The sequence below is a fragment of the Nicotiana tabacum genome, chromosome 15 (genome assembly GCF_000715075.1).
Source record: "Nicotiana tabacum cultivar K326 chromosome 15, ASM71507v2, whole genome shotgun sequence".
In the NCBI taxonomy this organism is placed as follows: Eukaryota; Viridiplantae; Streptophyta; class Magnoliopsida; order Solanales; family Solanaceae; genus Nicotiana; species Nicotiana tabacum.
This window is the reverse complement of record NC_134094.1, coordinates 39,397,135-39,416,687: the sequence shown is the minus strand read 5'-3', so window position 1 is coordinate 39,416,687 and position 19,553 is coordinate 39,397,135.

Here is a 19,553-nt window from a genome sequence, read left to right as displayed (position 1 = left end):
CTCTACTGCTGCTGGAATCTCCCTCCTGATCGGCCCTGATGGTGGGACCCCCTGCTGCCCTGACCGGGCCTAAAGAGACTCCCCTGCTGCTAACCGTGCCTTGATGGCGGGGCACTAGCTGAAGACTGAGCATAAGACTGGGATGGCCCTGATGATCCTCCCCGAAAAGCTGATCTCCCACCTTCGGATGAATCCCCAAGGTTGCCCGCTGATCGGGCCCTACTACTACTTTCCCGTTCCATCCCGAGCTTTAACTTTCGACCCCTTTCAGACGATAAGAGGCCAACTCTACTCCCTCTACTTCAGTAGCATGCATAACTCGGAGAGTCTTATGCATCTCATCAATGAAATCCTGAGGGTCTCCCCCGGGATCAGTACCTGTGAACACTGGAGGGTCTAACTGAAGGAACCTGTTTACCCTGGAACTAGAAGAATCCTCTTGCGAGCTAAATAAGGTGGGTGCAACATTTGACCTCTGGTCCTTAGAAGCTACTAACTGAGTCAGCATCTGAATAGCTCCCCTAAGATCCCCATCAGAAATACCGAGACTAAGAGCTGGGGCTGGAGGTGGAACAAGTATATCGGCAGGAGGGATTGTGGCACCCTCCGCGGGTGTAGGAACTGGGGTAGTCTGTTCTGGAGTATACGAATCAGGCAGTGTGATAGTGGGGATTATCCTCACCCCCATTATCAAGTAAGGGATCAACAACCACTCCTGGTGTGGCATTGGCTTCTTGGCCAATTCTCGCTCTCTTCTTAGGTGCCATTTACTGAAAGTTTAGAACAATGCACGAGTTAGGGGAAAACAACCTCACGTTCCGCTCTATCGCATGATATAGAACAACAATGAAGGGTATCATTCTTAAATGTCCAAGTAGCCCCCTAAATATAGATGTGGTCGACAACACATCGATAAGAAGGGCTCTACTAGACACGGCTCCGAGACATCCTAGGACACTTTAAAACCTTAGGCTCTGATACCAATATTTTCATGCCCCAACCTCGGGGAGCGCGACCGGTGCTCAACCGAGTGAACCCGATCGATCAAGCCTAGTAAACCTTTCCTACCCGACTCATTCTTGATCCAAAAAGGGAATGCGTCACCATTTGTAAAACAGGGGAGAGATCAGTTATATAAATATATAAACGTTGCTAGTTCATTTTTAATTATATGCATTATGCCATAGTTAAGTTTCCAAAATACAACTCGATCCAACGACCGCCCCAACATACATACGTGACCCACAAAAACATGTACGGAGCCTCTAAGGATACAAAAGAGCAACATGACAATGCCGGCAATAAGGCCCCGGCTATACCTCAAAATGTAAAAACTTATACAAAAGAAGGACTACATGACCCCGAGAAGAAATGGGGCTCACCAAAATTGCTATGACGAGAGAAAGAGAGCACCACTATCTGCGATGGAACCACCTACATCCATTCAAAGATGTAGCGCCCCCAGCAAAAGGGACGTTAGTACTGTCGAATAGTACTATTATGTAAGGCAAACACTAATCTTAGTAGAATGAACAGTGAAACAAAGAGAAGGCAGTCATAATAATCAATAAGTACTTCATAGAAATACAAAGAAAACACCAAGTAAGAATCACATAGTTTCCAATTCAATCTTTCCATCTTTTTTAGATTAATAATCTTTAGTGCCAAGCCACAACTCACAATGCCACCATGTTTTTACACGGAGTCCGGTCTCGGCCCGACCGGGTAAGCCATCTCAAATGACACATATCCATATCCACAATGTAATTCAATAATTTCTATACAAATGCCACCATGTGTACAACATGGCGTCCGATCTCGGCCCGATCGGCTAAGCCATATCACTTGAGACATAACCTCTTTCAAGTATTCACATCTCTTTCCCATCTTTCATTACATGGCACAAACAACCTCATTTATTAAATAGTTCGTGGCACTTTGGCACATTTTACAATTCAAGTCTTTCCCTTTTTATTCGTTCAAGTAACGTCATTATTCATGTCGATAAGTACCATCACATAAGGCATTTCACACATAAGGGAAGGAGCTTGGAAAATCATAGTTACATTCTCAAATAGCATGATGACATGGTAAACATCTAAAATAATTAGGGAACATGAATCTTCCAACCCAACACACTAAGGCAAACAATTCCAGTATGATCAAGTCGGAACTTACACCAAATATTCGGACACCAGGAGTTCGATTATAGGAATAAAAGAGTTAGCCATACATACTTCAATTGCGCTTCTTTAGACTCTACAATTATTCGGAACCCTTAGCAACCTCAATCTATTTTAGCAATATACAAATTGAACCCAAAATAAGGAAAACATTCATGGTTCTAGTTCCCTTTTCCATAGTTTTTTTACCACACATGCATGCAAGATAAACAACCCTTATACCCATGGATCATCTTATTAATTACTCATTTTCAGTATAAGTTTCAAAAATTTAGGGCTAGGGTATAGATTCTTACCTCTAGGATGGAGGCCTAGATTGCTTTCCTTGATAATCTTCAAAGTTTCTAGCAAGAATTGAAGAATAATTGATGAGGATTACTTTCTCACTCTAAGGATCCCTCCCTCACTCTATAGTATCAAAACAATGAGCTCAAAATAGACTAAAGGGGGTGTTTTAACGAAATGGGGGTCGGGTTTTAAATTAAGAAAATGGGTGCCCCGACACAGGTCTGCGGTCGCATATGCAACCGCATAATGGTTATGCGGTCCGCAAAGTGACCGCAGAAATGGCCCTCAGGGGCCTGAAGAATCGGCTCAAGTATGCGACCAGTATGCGGTCCGCATACTCATTTTGCGGTCGCATTATGCACCGCAGAACTCTCTCCGCAAAAACCCAAGAGGGATTATGCGATCGACATGCGGTCCGCATAGTGGTTATACGGTCGCATAATCGACCGCAAAGCTGACCTCAAATTGGCCAACGTACTGCTTCACTCTGCTGCCATTATGCGGTCCACAGAGTGATTATGCAGCCGCATAATGTGCCACAGAAATGCGTCCTTCTGCGAAATATTTTCTCTAAGTTTGTAGGGTACTGTTCAATCCAAAAAGTCCGAACTGTTGAGCCCAAGATTTATCGGCCCATTTGATGTGTTGCGACGTGTTGGGGATATTGCTTATGAGCTTACCTTGCCTATAATAATGCAGGAATCTAACTTGGCACAACAAAACCCCGAGTTTTTGTTTTAAATTTTTGCGGGTCCTTACAGATCAGTTCTTGCCACTTGCGGAGTTTGCCTACAACAATAGTTATCAGTCAAGCATTCAAATGGCACCATATGAGGCGCTGTATGGTAGGCTGTGTCTGTCTCCAGTGTGTTGGTTCGAGCTGGGAGAGGCTAGATTATTGGGTACAAACTTGGTTCAGGATGCTTTGGAAAAGGTTAAGTTTATTCAGGATCGACTTCGCACAGCCCAGTCCAGACAAAAGAGTTATGCGGATAGGAAGGTTAGCGATGTTGCATTCATGGTTGGGGAACGGGTCTTGCTAAGGGTGTCACCTATGAAGGGTGTTATGAGGTTCGGAAAGAAGGGCAAGCTGAGCCCAAGGTTTATCAGCCCATTTGAGGTATTGCGACGTGTTGGGGATATTGCTTATGATCTTACCTTGCCTATAATAACGCAGGAATCTAACTTGGCACCACGAAACCCTGAGTTTTTGTTCTAAATTTTTGTGGGTCCTTACATCCTCCCCCACTTAAGATCATTCGTCCTCGAATGAGGATAAAGGTTTGCTTAACACAGTTTCATTTGTACCACATACCATCATTCCCAAATTTGCCTAACTTCCTAATTTTCTAAAAATTTCGCCAGAGTTTCCTTTGTATTTAGGCCTAACCACCTGTCAGAGAGCCCCCGAAACACACCTAATTAAACTATGTGAAGCATGCCTAATTGATTTCCTGCTTTTCCTTGTTCTTTATCAATATAACTGTAGAAATCTTGCTGTTAACGGTTGTATTTATCGATTTGAGTTGTGTGTTTACTTTTGAGACTACGAGGTGGTTTCTCGGGAGTTCTCCCAGCACATTTACTTTTGAGACTATGAGGCGGTTTCCTCGGGAGTTCTCCATGCACATTTACTTTGGAGACTACGAGGCGGTACCTGGAGAGTTCTCCCTTCATATTTACTTTTGAGACTATGAGGCGGTACCGCGGGAGTTCTACCTGTATATTTACTTTTGAGACTACGAGGCGGTATATTGGGAGTTGTCCCTGTATATGTATTTTGGGACTACAAGACGGTATCTCGGTAGATCCCCTGCTACTTACTCATGTGTGTTGTATTGTTGCCTTGCTGCGTTTCCTTTTGTTAAATTTTAGTCTCTTATTATACTATATATTCTCCTGCCTTATTTATTATTTACCAGTGGGCCTGACCTGACCTCGTCACTACTCGACCGAGGTTAGGCTTGACACTTACTGGGTACCATTGTGGTGTACTCATGCTACTCTTATGCACATGTTTTTCTGTGCAAATCCAGGTACTACTTATCAGCCCCACTATTAGCTAAGAGTGCTGTTGTTCCGGAGACTTCCAGGTACATCTGCTCGCGTTCGCAGACCTAAGAGTCCCCCTCTATCCTCCCCTATGTCAAACACTTCTTGTATTCCATTTATTAGACTCTGGTGTATAGAGATGCTATTTTCCTTCTGTAGCTTGTGACTTACAATGTTCCTGGTTTTGGGAAGACTGTATATTTATAGAGTATTAGTTATTGTACATGCCGAGCGGCATTGTTACTAATTATTCAGTTATCCACTGCTGTAAGTTTTTAAGTTTTACTTTCGTTTTGTTATTTTCTGTAATTTGTTAGGATTACCTAGTGGTAGAGACTAGGTGCCGTCACGACGTTATACAGAGAGAGTTTGGGTCATGACATGTATCTAATGGAGCGATATATATACTTTATGAAGCCATTTATTCATAATAGGGCTTCCGCAGAAGGTTCTATTGCAGCGGGATATTTAGCAACTGAATGTATGACCTTATGTTCAAGGTATATATATACAATGGAAAAAAAGTTTAATTGCCTTGAACGAAATTATGATGGTGGTATTATAGAATCTGATAGAGGTTTAACAATGTTTTGTCAACCCGGAAGAGCTTTAAGAGGTGGCAAACCACACAAACTTGATTCAAATGAAGTGGAGCAAGCACATTTTTATATTTTAAAGAATTACGGATGAAATTCAACCATTTTTCGAGTAAGTAATGACTTGTTTTAATAATTTACTTTTATATACTTCTCTATTTTTTATTTATTAAAATGACATGTTGTGATGCTTTAATTATTTGTAGAGAGTTTTCACTAACTCCACTTGATACCTCTCAAGAAATATCTGATAGGCAATTCATTAATTGGTTAAAAGAAAAGGTGAGTACTCCTTAACATTAATATTTTTCAAACCAAGTATGTAAATATTATTTGTTAAACTATGTGCTTGATCTTGATAGGTTGCAGAATTACACAAAAGCAATAATAGTAAGAAAATGTCAGATTTTCTCTCATTGTCACGTGGTCCCACGACATATGTGACAAGTCATCGTGGCTACCTCATTAATGGATACAAGTTTCACGTGCAAGATTATGATAAAGGTTTGAGAACTCAGAACTACGGGGTGGTTGTAGTTGGAGAGACAGATAAAGAGAATAAGAACGTTAATTACTATGGAGAACTAACAGATATTTTAGAATTACAATTTATTGGTCGACGAAGAATTGTTTTATTTCGATGTACGTGGTTTGATGTGTATGACCAAGAAAGGGGAGTTAAAATAGATGAATATGGCTTCGTAAGTGTTAACCGCCACCGATTTCTGAAAACAACCGAGACTTTTGTACTAACCAACCAAGCATCACAAGTTTTTTACGTTGACGATCTTTCCAATAAAGGTTGTTATGTTGTACGAAAGGTTCAACCTAGTGATACTTTTGAGGTTCTGCAAGAAAATATTGATGATTTAGAGGAGTTAGATAATTCTTCACAACTGAAAAGGAAAAGAACTCATGAAGGTTTGGATATTTATCAACTCCTTTATTTAATTAGAGAACTCACTTGTGATAAGGGATGTTTCTTCCTGGATTCTATTTGATTTACAAATTTAGAAAAGGTTTCTAAGACTATACCAGTGAATTTTCTCTTAACTGATTATATGCTCTTATATGATGAATCTGACTTGCTAAATATTTGTTTATCTCTAGGTTTCTTTGTGTCATGTTTCTATAAATTTTCTTTATTACTGTTGTCAATGGCCATCTAACTTCCTAGCTTCTTTCAAAGACCTTCATATGTTCATATACGATAAAACGGACATGATAGACATCTGTTACTCAATTCTTTTGTGCTAGGTTGACATGAATCCATTAAAATATCAGAAGTCTAAAATGGAATCAAGTTCGAAGACTATTAAGCATGTGTATGTTCCATCTGGTACCTTAGCAAGGTGACGAGGGAAACACTTCAGAGCATTGGGTTCTATAAGAGTAAATGCTAAACAACGAGGTTTGATTGGCAAAAATAAAGCTTTTAATGTATTAAATTATGATCTGAATAAGCTAACTCATAATGATAGTCTTGAACCTCCTGGTTTCGATCAAATATTGAAAAGTTATACTCCCTTTCCTCATGAAGAAGAAGAAGAGATGAAGGGCACTCAGAGAAGTGAAATAAGTATTTTATTATCTCAAGCTATAAGATTGTTTTGTTGTTATTGTACAAAAACTAGTTTTGTATTTGACTTAAATTGAAATTTGCAGGGCTAGGTGAATCTGAAAAGGTAAAAAAAGTGAGAGAAATGAATAGGTGTAAAAATGTTGCAGGACTCAAAGTTGGAGAAAATGTTGCGCCTCCTGATTTTGATCAAATGTTGGAAGGTGATACTCTCTTTCCTCGTGAAGAAGAAGAGATGAAGGGCACTTAGAGAAGTGAAATAAGTATTTTATTATCTCTAGCTATAAGATTTTTTTATTGTTATTGTACAAGAACTATTTTTATATTTGACTTAAATTCAAATTTGCAGGGCTATGCGAATCTGAGAAGGTAAAAAAAGTGAGAAGAACAAATAGGTGTAAAAATATTGCAAGACTCAAAGTTGGAGAGAAAATGTTGCACCTCCTGGATTTGATCAAATATTAGAAGATGATGTTCCCCTTCCTCATGCAGAAGAAGAGATGCAGGACACTTAGAGAAGTGCAATAAGTATTTTATTATCTCAAGCTATAAGATTTTGTTCTTGCTGTTGTTATTGTACAAGAATTATTTTTATATTTGACTTAAATTGGACTTTGTAGGGCCATGTGAGTATAAAAACGTAAAAAAAGTGAGAGGAACGAATAGGTGTAAAAAAAAGTTGCAGGACTCAAAGTTGGAGAAACGTTGCGCGTCACTTTCTACCACAATGGGGTTGCTGGGCAACATCATGCTTCATTTACGAGACACTTAGGTATATTTGTTCGTGATCGTAATAAGTTCCCATTGCGTATACACTCATGGGAAGACATCAAAGAATATAAGCTAAAACACATGTGGGAAGCTATTAATGTAAAAATTTAAAGCATTACTTTCTTGATTTGTCTTCTCCATTTCTTCTTTCACAAATAAAAGAAATTACATGTGAGCTTACATTATTGCATTCAATGGTTGGTTAATTGCATACTGTAATGCCCCGTAAATATTTTCCAAGAAATTTAAGGTTTCGTGGTGCCAAGGTAGGCTAATGTATTATATTTGCGGACTTATTGGGTTGAAAAGTGCGTTGGGGAGTTGAATCATTTCGACCTCGCGAAGCTAGGTCTATAGCGCACTAGATCATGTTGTATCCCTCGCGAAGCCAGGTCTATAGCGTGCTAGACCATGCTATATCCCTCGCGAAGCCTGGTATGTAGATTGCTACAGAGCTCGCGAAGCCTGGTCTGTAGCTCGCTACAGAGCGTGCTCTGTTGCTTGCTACAGAGCGAACCTAGCCTGGTCTGTAGCCCAGTCCGAAAATTTTGAGAGTTTTTATAACTCGACTCCCATTTTATTTAACTCGTTTAGGGTTCATATGTGGGTATTTTTTGGTATTTTAGAGAGAGGGGAGAGAGATTCCAAAGAGTGCAAAGGAAGGACTAAGAATTTCACTACTCTACCTTGAATCAAACCTTGAAATCGCATCAAAGGGTTGCTAGAGCTTTAAAGAGGTAAGAATTTCTTTCCCCTATACTTCAATTTTGAAATCCAACTAGAAATAGGTAATTAGTAAGATGATTCTTGGATTTGAGGGTATTAGTTATACATGCTTGTACCAATAAGGTTTTTGGGAAGATTGTTGAGTTCAAATGGATAAAGATTGAGTTAAAAATGGTACAAATCTTCAAAGACTTTAATTGAGGATTTGAAAGGCAATCCGATGTCGGAATTCGATAATTTTTGTACGGTCGAACTCTTATCGGAACGGGTCGTGAGTTTTTTGCGATTCGAGATGTGGGTCCCACTGTCGATTTTTAAATTAAATTTCAGATTTTATTCTGAAATATTTATAATTTTATATGGAATTAGTTCCTACAATTCGTGTTGAGTATGTTGAATTATTTGTGATTAGATTTAAAGTTTTCAGACACAAAATTGAGAGGCAAAGGCTTATTGGAATCTTGAACTTGGTTGTAAAACGAGGTAAGTGTCGTGGTTAACCTTGACTTGAAGGAGTAGGACTTATTTATCTATTTGCTACGTGATATAATGTGCAGGTACAACGTATATGTGAGGTGATGAGTATTTATACGTTGTGGTTGAGTCAAAGCATACGGGTGGAATTTGTTTATCGAGAATAATTACCTATTTAATTAAGATATTCCTGCTTAAGTTTATTATTGATTATTTGATCATTATTCATGAAATTATTATTCATTTAATTATTGTTGAATATTTTGGAAGGTGAAGTCGGTATTGTCGTATTGAATTGATTGATAAGTGTATATCCCCTCATTTAAATACTCTTCCGAATTTATATTATTATTTTCATGGTAAGGAAGAGTGTAAAAGCGCGTAGGGTGATGCCACGCCCTTTTTATCATTTATACTATAATTGCCATCGTGAGAAAGAGTGTAAAAGCACGAAGGGTATTGCCGTGCCACTTTTGAGTGTAAAAGCACGAAGGGTGATGCCGTGTCATTTTCAGAGAGTGAAAAAGCACAAAGGGTGATGCCGTGCCAAAAGAGAGTTAAAGCACAAAGGGTGATGCCATGGCAATTATTATTATTTATTTATCAGATGAGAGTAAAAGCACGAAGGGTGGTGCCGTGCCATTTTTATATCATCAATTCCCTCCCAAATTTATAAAGTATTATTTATTGTTTTATTGTTGCTTCGTATTTGTATATACTTGTACAGGTTGTTTACGTACTTGTCTTGTCATAACCTCGTCACTACTTCGTCGAGGTTTGGCTCGACACTTACGGAGTAGATGGGGTCGGTTGTACTCATACTACACTATGCATGTCTTGTACAGATTTTGTAGTTGGTTCTAGTAGCGTACCATAGACGTGCTAGGATTCAACTACTCAGAGTAGACTTGATGTATAACTGCACATCGTTCGCAATTCTGAAGTCCCCTTCTATCTTATCTCAGCTATGCATTATCTTTCAAATAGCTTGAATTTTATTCAGACCTTTATTTGCATTATTCTAGTAGCTCGTGCACTTGTGACACCAGATTCGGGGATATATTTTGATAATTCGGTATTTATGGTCTTTCGCACTTTATTTCAGTAATTGACTTCTATTTAATTTAATTTTCTTAAAACATAGTTAAGATTATTTTAACGTTGGGTTGCCTAGCAAGTGAAATGTTAGGCATCGTCACGGTCCTGAAGGTAGGAATTTCGGGTCGTGACAAGTTGGTATCAGAGCACTAGGTTACTTAAGTCTCATGAGTCATGAGCAAGCTTAGTAGAGTCTGAAGGATCGGTACGAAGACATTTGTACTTATCTTTCAGAGGCTATGAAATTTAGGAACAATTCACTTCTTTCTTATGCTGTCGTGCGATTTTATTCTATCATCGATGATTGAACCATTCTATTCTTATTCTATCGTAGATGGTGAGAACACGTAATACATCTACCGATGGATAAGGACCAGAGCCCTCGGTGGCAACTATGACCAGGGGTAGAGGTTGAGGTCATGCTAGAGGCCGAGGCAGAGGTAGAGCTCAGTCTAGAGCTCGAGAAGCAACACCTGTTGTAGAACCTCAGGTGGAGGTTCTAGTTCAGACTGTACCAGTTGGACCAGTTCAGGTCCCGAAAGGATTCATTGGTACTCCAGTGCTTCAGGACGCTCTAGTCCATTTGGTGAGTCTTATGGAGAGAGTGGCCTAGAATGGTACGTTTCCAGTGGCACCAGCCAGTGGCACAAACTCCCTATACTCCCGCTAGGGAGCAGATGGCTCCCCAGTATCAGGCTCGAGCACCCCACCAGTTGGGGTAGTTCAACCAGTTGTTGTGGCACAGGCTGGTGACAGGCCTGCTATGTCTTCTGAGGCCTTATTAAGACTGGATAAGTTTACTAAACTCTTTCCAGTTCACTTCAGTGGTACACCTTCTGAGGACCCACAGGATTATCTTGACCGCTGCCATGAAGTATTGTGGAATATGGTTATAGTTGAGACCAATGGGGTCGATTTTGTTGTATTTTAGATGACGGGTTTCACCAAGAGATGGTGGAGAGATTATACGCTGACCAGACCAGTTGGATTCATGCATTGACTTGGGAGCAGTTCTCACGCCTATTTCTAGAGAAGTTCCTCCCTATCACATTGAGAGAGAATTTTCTCAGGCAATTTGAGCATCTACAACAGGGCAGTATGACTGTTACTCAGTACGAGACCTGTTTTGTGGATTTAGCCCGTCATGCTCTCCTTTTACTAGCTACTGAGGGAGAGAGAGTGAGAAGGTTTATTGATGGACTCACTCACCCTATCTGGCTTCAGATGGCCAATGAGACCGGAAGTGAGATTTCCTTTCAGGCGACTACTAATGTTGCTAGGAGGATCGAGATGGTTTTTGCACAGGAAAGAGGGCAGGGGTCTGATAAGAGGCCTCGTTAGTTCGATGGGTTCAGTGGTGCCTCGTATGGAGGCAGGGGTAATTTTGGTAGGGGTCATCCTCCCAGGCCGTTTCATTCAGTGCTCCAGGCATCCTACAGTGCACCACCAGCTCCTATTAGTGCACCTCCGATCCAGGGTTTTCAAGGTTGTTACTCAGGTCGACAGGGACAATTTCAGGGTTAGCAGTCACAGCAGCCGAGGTCCTGTTATACTTGTGGTGATCTGAGGCACAATGCTAGATTCTGTCCTAAGTCTCAGGGTAGCATGCAGTAGCAGGGTTCTCGTGCTATGATTCCAGCACCGGTTGCTTCACCGCCTGCTCAGCCAGCTAGTGATTGGGGGTAAGGCAGCTAGAGGTGGAGGACAACCATTTAGAGGCCGTCTCAGGGACACAGTTCAGAGTGGTAGGGCCCAGCCCTAATTTTATGCTTTTCCAGCTAGGCCTGAGGCCGAATCATCCGATGTCATGATTACAAGTATTGTTCCAGTTTTCCATAGAGATTCTTTAGTTCTATTTGATCCAGGATCTACTTATTCCTATGTTTTCTCTTATTTTGCTTCATATCTAGTGATGCCTCGTGATTCTCTAGGTGCTCCTGTGTGTGTTTCCACTACGGTGGGAGATTATATCGTGGTAGATCATGTCTATCGTTCGTGTGTGGTTACTTTTGGGAGTCTTGAGACTAGTGTGAATCTTCTACTTTTTGATATGATAGATTTTGATGTCATCTTGGGTATAGATTGCCTGTCACCTTATCGTGTTATATTGGATTGTCATGCCAAGACTGTGACCCTAGTTATGCCGGGGTTACCTCGATTAGAGTGGCAAGGAACTCCAGATTATTCTACCAGTAGGGTTATTTCTTATATGAAGGCTCGACGTATGGCCGAGAAAGGGTGTCTAGCCTATTTGGCTTATATTCGCGATTCCAGTGCGGATGTTCCTTCTATGGACTCAGTACCAGTTGTTCGTGAATTTGCATAAGTATTTCCTGCATATTTGTCGGGGATGCCACCCCGACAGAGATATAGACTTCTATATTGATTTGGCTTTTGGCACTCAGCCTATTTCTATTCCACCATACCGTATGACCCCGCCGGAACTGAAAGAATTGAAGGAGCAGTTACAAGATTGCTTGATCAGGGATTTATTAGACCTAGTATCTCGCCCTGGGTTGCACCACTGTTATTTGTAAAGAAGAAAGATGGTTCAATGCGAATGTGTATAGATTATCGGTAGTTGAACAAGGCTACCATCAAGAACAAGTATCCACTACCAAGAATTGATTACTTATTCGACCAGCTTCAGGGTGCCAGGGTGTTTTCAAAGATCGACTTGAGGTATGATTACCATCAGTTAAAGATTAGGGCATCTGATGTCCTTAAGACAGCTTTTCGAACTCGGTATGGGCATTACGAATTCCTAGTGATGTCATTTGGGCTGACAAATGCCCTAGCAACATTTATGGATTTGATGAATCGGGTGTTCAAGCCCTATTTGGATTCTTTTGTGGTTTTATTCATTGATGATATCTTGATTTACTCCAGCAGTCGAGAGGAGCATGAGCAGCATCTTCAAAGTGTGCTTCAGACTTTGAATAATGATCAGTTATATGCCAAATTTTCAAAATGTGAATTTTGGTTAGACTCAGTTACCTTTTTGGGGCATGTTTTATCGGCAGAAGGCATAAAAGTGGATCCTAAGAAGATTGAGGCTGTTCAGAATTGGCCTAGACCTACTTCAGTTACAGAGATCCGGAGTTTCCTGGGTTTGGCAGGTTATTATCGCCAGTTTGTGGAAGGGTTTTCATCTATAGCAAGCCCATTGACCAGACTGACCCAGAAAGGTGTTCCATTCGGATGGTCAGATGAGTGTGAGTTGAGCTTTCAAAAGCTCAAGACTGCTTTGACTACGGTGCCACTGTTGGTATTACCCATAGGTTCAGGATCTTATACGGTGTATTGTGATGCATCTCACATTGGGCTTGGTGCACTATCGATGCAAGATGGCAGGCTGATTGCATATGCATCGCGACAATTGAAAGTTCACGAGAAGAATTATCCTGTTCATGACATAGAATTGGCAGCCATTGTTCATGCGCTGAAGATTTGGAGGCATTACCTTTACGGTGTTTCGTGTGAGGTATTTACTGATCATCATAGCTTACAATATCTGTTCAAACAAAAGGATCTCAATTTGAGGCAGAGAAGATGGTTGGAGCTGTTGAAGGACTATGATATCACTATTTTGTATCACCCCGGAAAGGCCAATGTGGTGGCCGATGCTTTGAATAGAAAGGCTGTGAGTATGGGCAGTCTTGTGTATATTCCGGTGGTTGAGAGACCGTTAGCGACAAGTGTTCAGACTTTGGCTAATCAGTTCGTGAGGTTAGATGTTTCAGAACCCGGTCAGGTTCTAGCTTGCACAGTTGCTCGGTCTTCTTTATATGAGCGCATCAGAGAGCGGCAGTATGATGATCCTCACTTACTTGTCCTTAAGGACATGGTGCAACACGGTGATGCCAAATAGGTTGCTATGGGGGAAGATGGAGTTCTGCGAATGCAGGGTCGTATTTGTGTGCCTAATGTGGATGGGATTCATGAATTAATTCTGGAAGAGGCCCACAGTTCCAAGTATTCTATTCATCCAGGTGCCAAGTATTCCAAATGTATCAAGATTTGCGGCAACATTATTGGTCGAGGAGAATGAAGAAGGATATAATTGCTTATGTAGCTCAGTGTCTGAATTGTCAGCAAGTTAAGTACAAGTATCAGAGACTTGGTTCTTAACTTCAGAAGTTAGAAATTCTTGAGTGGAAGTGGGAGCGTATCACTATGGATTTTGTTGTTGGGCTCCCGCAGACTCAGAGAAAATTCGACGCAGTTTGGGTCATTGTGAACAGGTTGACCAAGTCAGTACATTTTATTCGAGTGGCAGTTACCTATTCTTTTGAGCGATTAGCTGAAATTTACATTTGTGAGATTGTCTGCCTTCACGGTATGCCCGTGTCTATCATTTCTCATTGAGGTACGCACTTCTGGAGGGCTGTACATCGTGAGTTAGGCACGCGGGTTGAGTTGAGTACATCATTTCATCCACAGACAAATGGATAGTCAGAATGCACTATTCAAATATTGGATGATATGCTTTGCGCTTGTGTTATAGACTTTGGAGGTTCTTGGGATCCGTTCTTGCCACTGAGTTTGCCTATAATAACACCTACCAGTTGAGCATTCGGATGGCTCCATATAAAGCATTATACAGGAGGTGATATCGCTCGCCAGTTGGCTGATTTGAATCGGGAGAGGCTCTGTTGTTGGGTACCGATTTGGTATAGGGTGCCTTGGATAAGGTCAAGATAATTCAGGATCGACTTCGCACAGCTCAATCTAGGAAAAAGAGTTAGGCCGACCATATGTTTCGTGACGTTGCATTCATGGCAGGAGAAAGAGTATTGCTCCGAGTTTCACCTATGAAAGGTGTAATGAGATTCGGAACGAAGGACAAGTTGAGCCCTAGGTATATCGAACCCATTGAAATTCTTGAAAGGGTGGGTGAAGTAGCCTACAAGCGTGCACTACCACCTATTTTATCAGCAGTTCATCCAATATTCCATGTATCTCTGCTCCGAAAATATCATGGTAATCCATCCCATTTGTTAGACTTCAACTCAGTTCAATTGGACAAAGATTTGACTTATGAGGAGGAGCTGATAGATATTCCAGCTCGGCAGGTCCGTCAGTTGATGTCTAAGAGTTATCCTTTAGTTCGGGTACAATGGAGTGGTCAGCCGATTGAGGCAGCTACCTGGGAGTCCGAGTCGGATATACGGAGCAAATATCCACATATTTTCACCAGCTCAGATACTTCTCTAATTCCGTTTGAGGACGAATGTTTGTTTTAGAGGTGGAGAATGTGATAACCCAAAAATATCATCTTTAATTTAAACATTCATTTATGTATTCTATGAAGATGTTGAGAGCTTACCTGCTATGAGTTACATATCACCCGAATAGTTGATGTTAATGGCGTTTCTTTTCTAGTAATATATTGCTTATGATGCCACTGTTAGTATTGTTTTCATGTTGTGTTACGTTGATTGGATTATGTATATATTGCTAGGATTGGTTTCTGGGATTCTATGGCAGGTGGATAGGCCCAGTTACAAAGGAAACTCTCGCGAAATTTTTGGAAATTTTGGGAGTTAGCAAAAAGTTAGGAAATTGAAATGGGTGAAAGAAGAGATAAGTTATGTTATGTATTTGGGGTGGACTCTAATTCTCATTCGAGGACGAATAATCCTAAGCGGGGGAGAATGTAATGTCCCATAAACTTTCGCCAAGAAATTTAAGGTTTCGTGGTGCCAAGGTAGGCTAATGTATAGTATTTTCGAACTTATTGGGTTGAACAGTGCGTTTGGGAGTTGAATCATTTCGACCTCGCGAAGACAGGTCTCTAGCGCGCTAGACCATGCTATATCCCTCACAAAGCCAGGTCTGTAGAGTGCTAGACCGTGCTATATCCCTCGCGAAGCCTGGAATTTAGCTCGCTACAGAGCTCGCAAAGCCTGGTCTGTAGCTCGCTAGAGAGCGTGCCTAGCCTGGACTGTAGCTCGGTCCAGAAATTTGGAGAGTTTTTATAACCCGACCCCCATTTCATTTAACTCGTTTATGATTCATATTTTGGGTATTTTCTAGTGTTTCAGAGAGAGGGGGGAGCGATTCTAAAGAGAGGAAAGGAAGGACTAAGGATTTCACTACTCTACCTTGAATCAAACCTTGAAATCACATCAAAGGGTTGCTAGAGCTTCAAAGAGGTAAGAATTTCTTTCCCCAATTCTTCAATTTCGAAATCCAACTAGAAATAGGTAATTAGTAAGATGATTCTTGGATGTGAGAGTATTAGTTATACATGCTTGTACCAATAAGGTTTGTGGAAAGATTGTTGAGTTCAAATGGATAAAGATTGAGTTGAAAATGGTAAAAATCTTCAAAGAGTTTAATTGAGGATTTGAAAAGCAATCCGATGTCGGAATTCGATAATTTTTGTATGGTTGAACTCGTATCGGAACGGGTGTTCGGATTTTATGATTTTTTTGGCATTCGAGACGTGGGTCTCACTTTCAATTGTTAAAATAAATTTCGGATTTTAATCCAGAAAATTTGTAATTTCGTATGGAATTAGTTCCTACGATTCGTGTTGAGTATGTTGAATTGTTTGTGATTAGATTTGAAGCTTTCAGACACAAATTCGCGAGGCAAAGGTATATTGGAATCTTGAATTTGGTTGCAAAGTGAGGTAAGTGTCGTGGTTAACCTTGACTTGAGGGAGTAGGACTTATTTGTCTATTTGCTACGTGATATAATGTGCAGGTACAATGTATATGTGAGGTGACGAGTACTTATGCGTTGTGGTTGAGTCAAAGCATGCAAGTGGAATTTGTTTATCGGGAATAATTACCTATTTAATTAAGATATTTCTGCTTAAGTTTATTATTGATTATTTGATCATTATTTATGAAATTATTATTTATTTAATTATTGTTGAATATTTTGGAAGGTGAAGTCGGTATTTTGATATTGAATTGATTGATAAGTATACATCCCCGCATTTAAATACTCTTTCGAATTTATATTATTATTTTCATGGTAAGGAAGAGTGTAAAAGCGCGAAGGGTGATGCCATGCTATTTTTATCATTTATACTATCATTGTCATGGTGAGAAAGAGTGTAAAAGCACGAAGGGTGTTGCCGTGCCATACCCTTCTTGTGCATGCGGTCGGTTGTACTCATACTACACTCTGCACTTCTTGTGCAGAATTTGGAGTTGGTCCCAGAACCGTACCATAGACGTGCTCGGATTCAGCTACTCAAAAGAGACTTGAGGTATAACTGCACAGCGTTCGCAGTTCTGAAGTCCTCTTCTATCTTATCTCAGCTATGTATTATCTTTCAAACAACTTGAATTTTATTCAGACCTTTATTTGCATTATTCTAGTAGCTCGTGCACTTGTGACACCAGATTCGGGGATGTATTTTGATAATTCGGTATTTATAGTATTCCGCACTTTATTTCAGTAATTGACTTCTATTTAATTTAATTTGCTTAAAATATAGTTAAGATTATTTTAACGTTGGCTTGCCTAGTAAGTGAAATATTAGGCGACATCACGGTCCTGAAGGTGGGAATTTCGGGTCGTGACACATAACATATTCCATAGCAATTGTAAAGTCAAGATGGATAGGCACTTGGTACTAATATAGGCTTTATTATTTCATCAAAGAACTGTGGAAGTGAACTGTGGATCTTGTATACTAGTCTGTAGTTCTTGAATGTTAAGTACAACACAAAAATCGCTAACTTTTTGGATTTCTGTATTAGTCTGTAGTTTATGAATCTAGTGAACTTGTTGGAACTCTTCTTCTTTATGAAAAGAACTACTGCTTACAATTGGTGCATTAACTATATAAGAGATATTAATTCAAAAGATAAATAAGTTAAAAAACTAAAACAGAATTAGTGACACGTATTGGAAGAAATGGAGTAACAATTTAATCGATTTAGCTTGTGACAAATTCTAGTAATTTTTGATGTTCCTGATTTCTACAAGGCAGTCTTATACTAGGTTTCTGTTTCTGAATTTTTCAATGAGACAAAAGGAGTTAAGAACTAGGATTCTGTAAGTAAACATTGAAAATTTAGTCGTTATTATGGAACACTAGGAAAAATGTCGAAGTTGTCTGTCTTTTATAAACAAAACTACATATGCTCTTAGTTGCGAAAATAATAGATTCTCAGTAGTTAGCTGGTTTCCTAGTATTTAAAATGGAGGAAAACCAGATAGGACCTACTATAAACAAGTAGAGATTGAAGGAGACATTTTTGCTTGACTTTGAATTTTAGAAAAAAAATACTAGTAGTCATTAACGAAGGCGATAGATTTGATACTACTAAATACTACAAGTTGCCATCAATCTCTTTGCTATTTGCTTATACTCATACTAATAATTATTTTGACTCAAGAGTTGTTTTCTGATTAGCTGCATAAGTCTACTTGGAATATTCCACGAACATTGCATTACTCAATTTATTCTCCGGCCTGCAACTGTTTGTTACAAGTTGTATAGCTAAAAATGGCTATAAGTCATAGCTAGGACCTCTACCTATGCTTTCAATTTCATTCGGATAAATCTTTGCTATATCACTCTACATCTATCTGATCACACATTTTGACAGATGAGGCACTGGTGTCCATTTAGCAAATCACCAAGTATATTTATGCATAAGCATACTTCCTTTGCCTGTTAAATAGAACTAAATATAGACTCATGGTCATTCACATTTTTCTTTTAAGAATCTACCCTATCTATCAATTAGAGCTCGTATAGCCTTTATAAGCTTTATCATCTCTTTTGATACACACAGCTAAATTTTTATATTTCTAGTCTATAAGATAAGTTTCATATTTAATGATACTCGTGAAATATTGTAGGACAAATTTGACAGTGATGACATAAATGATCAACGAGATCATGTCTTGAAACATATGAGAAAGTTATGGAAAATTGGAGAGGATCGATGCACAAGAATATTAAATCTAAGCCATTATGATATACTCTAAAAGATGTGCCAAATGGGGTAGACAAGAGTGATTGGGAATGGCTGGTCAAGGAGTATTTGTTCACTGAAAAATTGAAGGTATGCGTGACGACCCGACCGGTCATTTTATTTTCTAGAACTCGGTTTCCCAAAATAAGACTTTCCGTATGCGCTTTTATTAATTTATGACTTGAGAAGATGGTTGGTTCGGAATTTGGAAGGGTTCAGGTTGAAATCGGAACACTTGGTTCCTTAAGGTTCGCTAAAAAGGACAAGTTTAACTTCGGTCAATATTTTGAGTAAACAACCTCGGAATCGAGATTTGATGGTTCCAATAGGTTCGTATGATGATTTTAGACTTGGGCGTATGTTCGGATCGGGTGATATCGAGGTCCTAACGGAACTTCGAGATCGGGAATAGTTCCCTAAATTTATTTAAGACTTGCATGCAAAATTTGGTGTCAATCTGGGTAGTTCAAGTACATTTCGGCGCATTTGGAGTAAATTGAAGAACTTGAAGTTTATAAGTTTGATTCAATGAGTTTTGGGGTGCGATTCTTAGTTTTAATATTGTTTTGGGCATTCCGAGAGTTCGAGCGAGTCCGTTTTATGATTTCAAACTTGCTGGTATGTTCGGGCGGGGCCCCGGGTGCCGATCGGACGAGGCTCGAGCCAAGTTGGGAGCTTAGAGCAACAACTGAAGCTCCCAGATCTGTCATAATCGCACATGCGCTTGGCCAGCCGCAGGTGCGGGCTCGTGGATGCGAGCCATGAGCCGCAGAGAAAAATATCGAGGGCAGCCTAGGAACCGCAAATGCGGAAGATTAGGCGCACCTGCGTGACC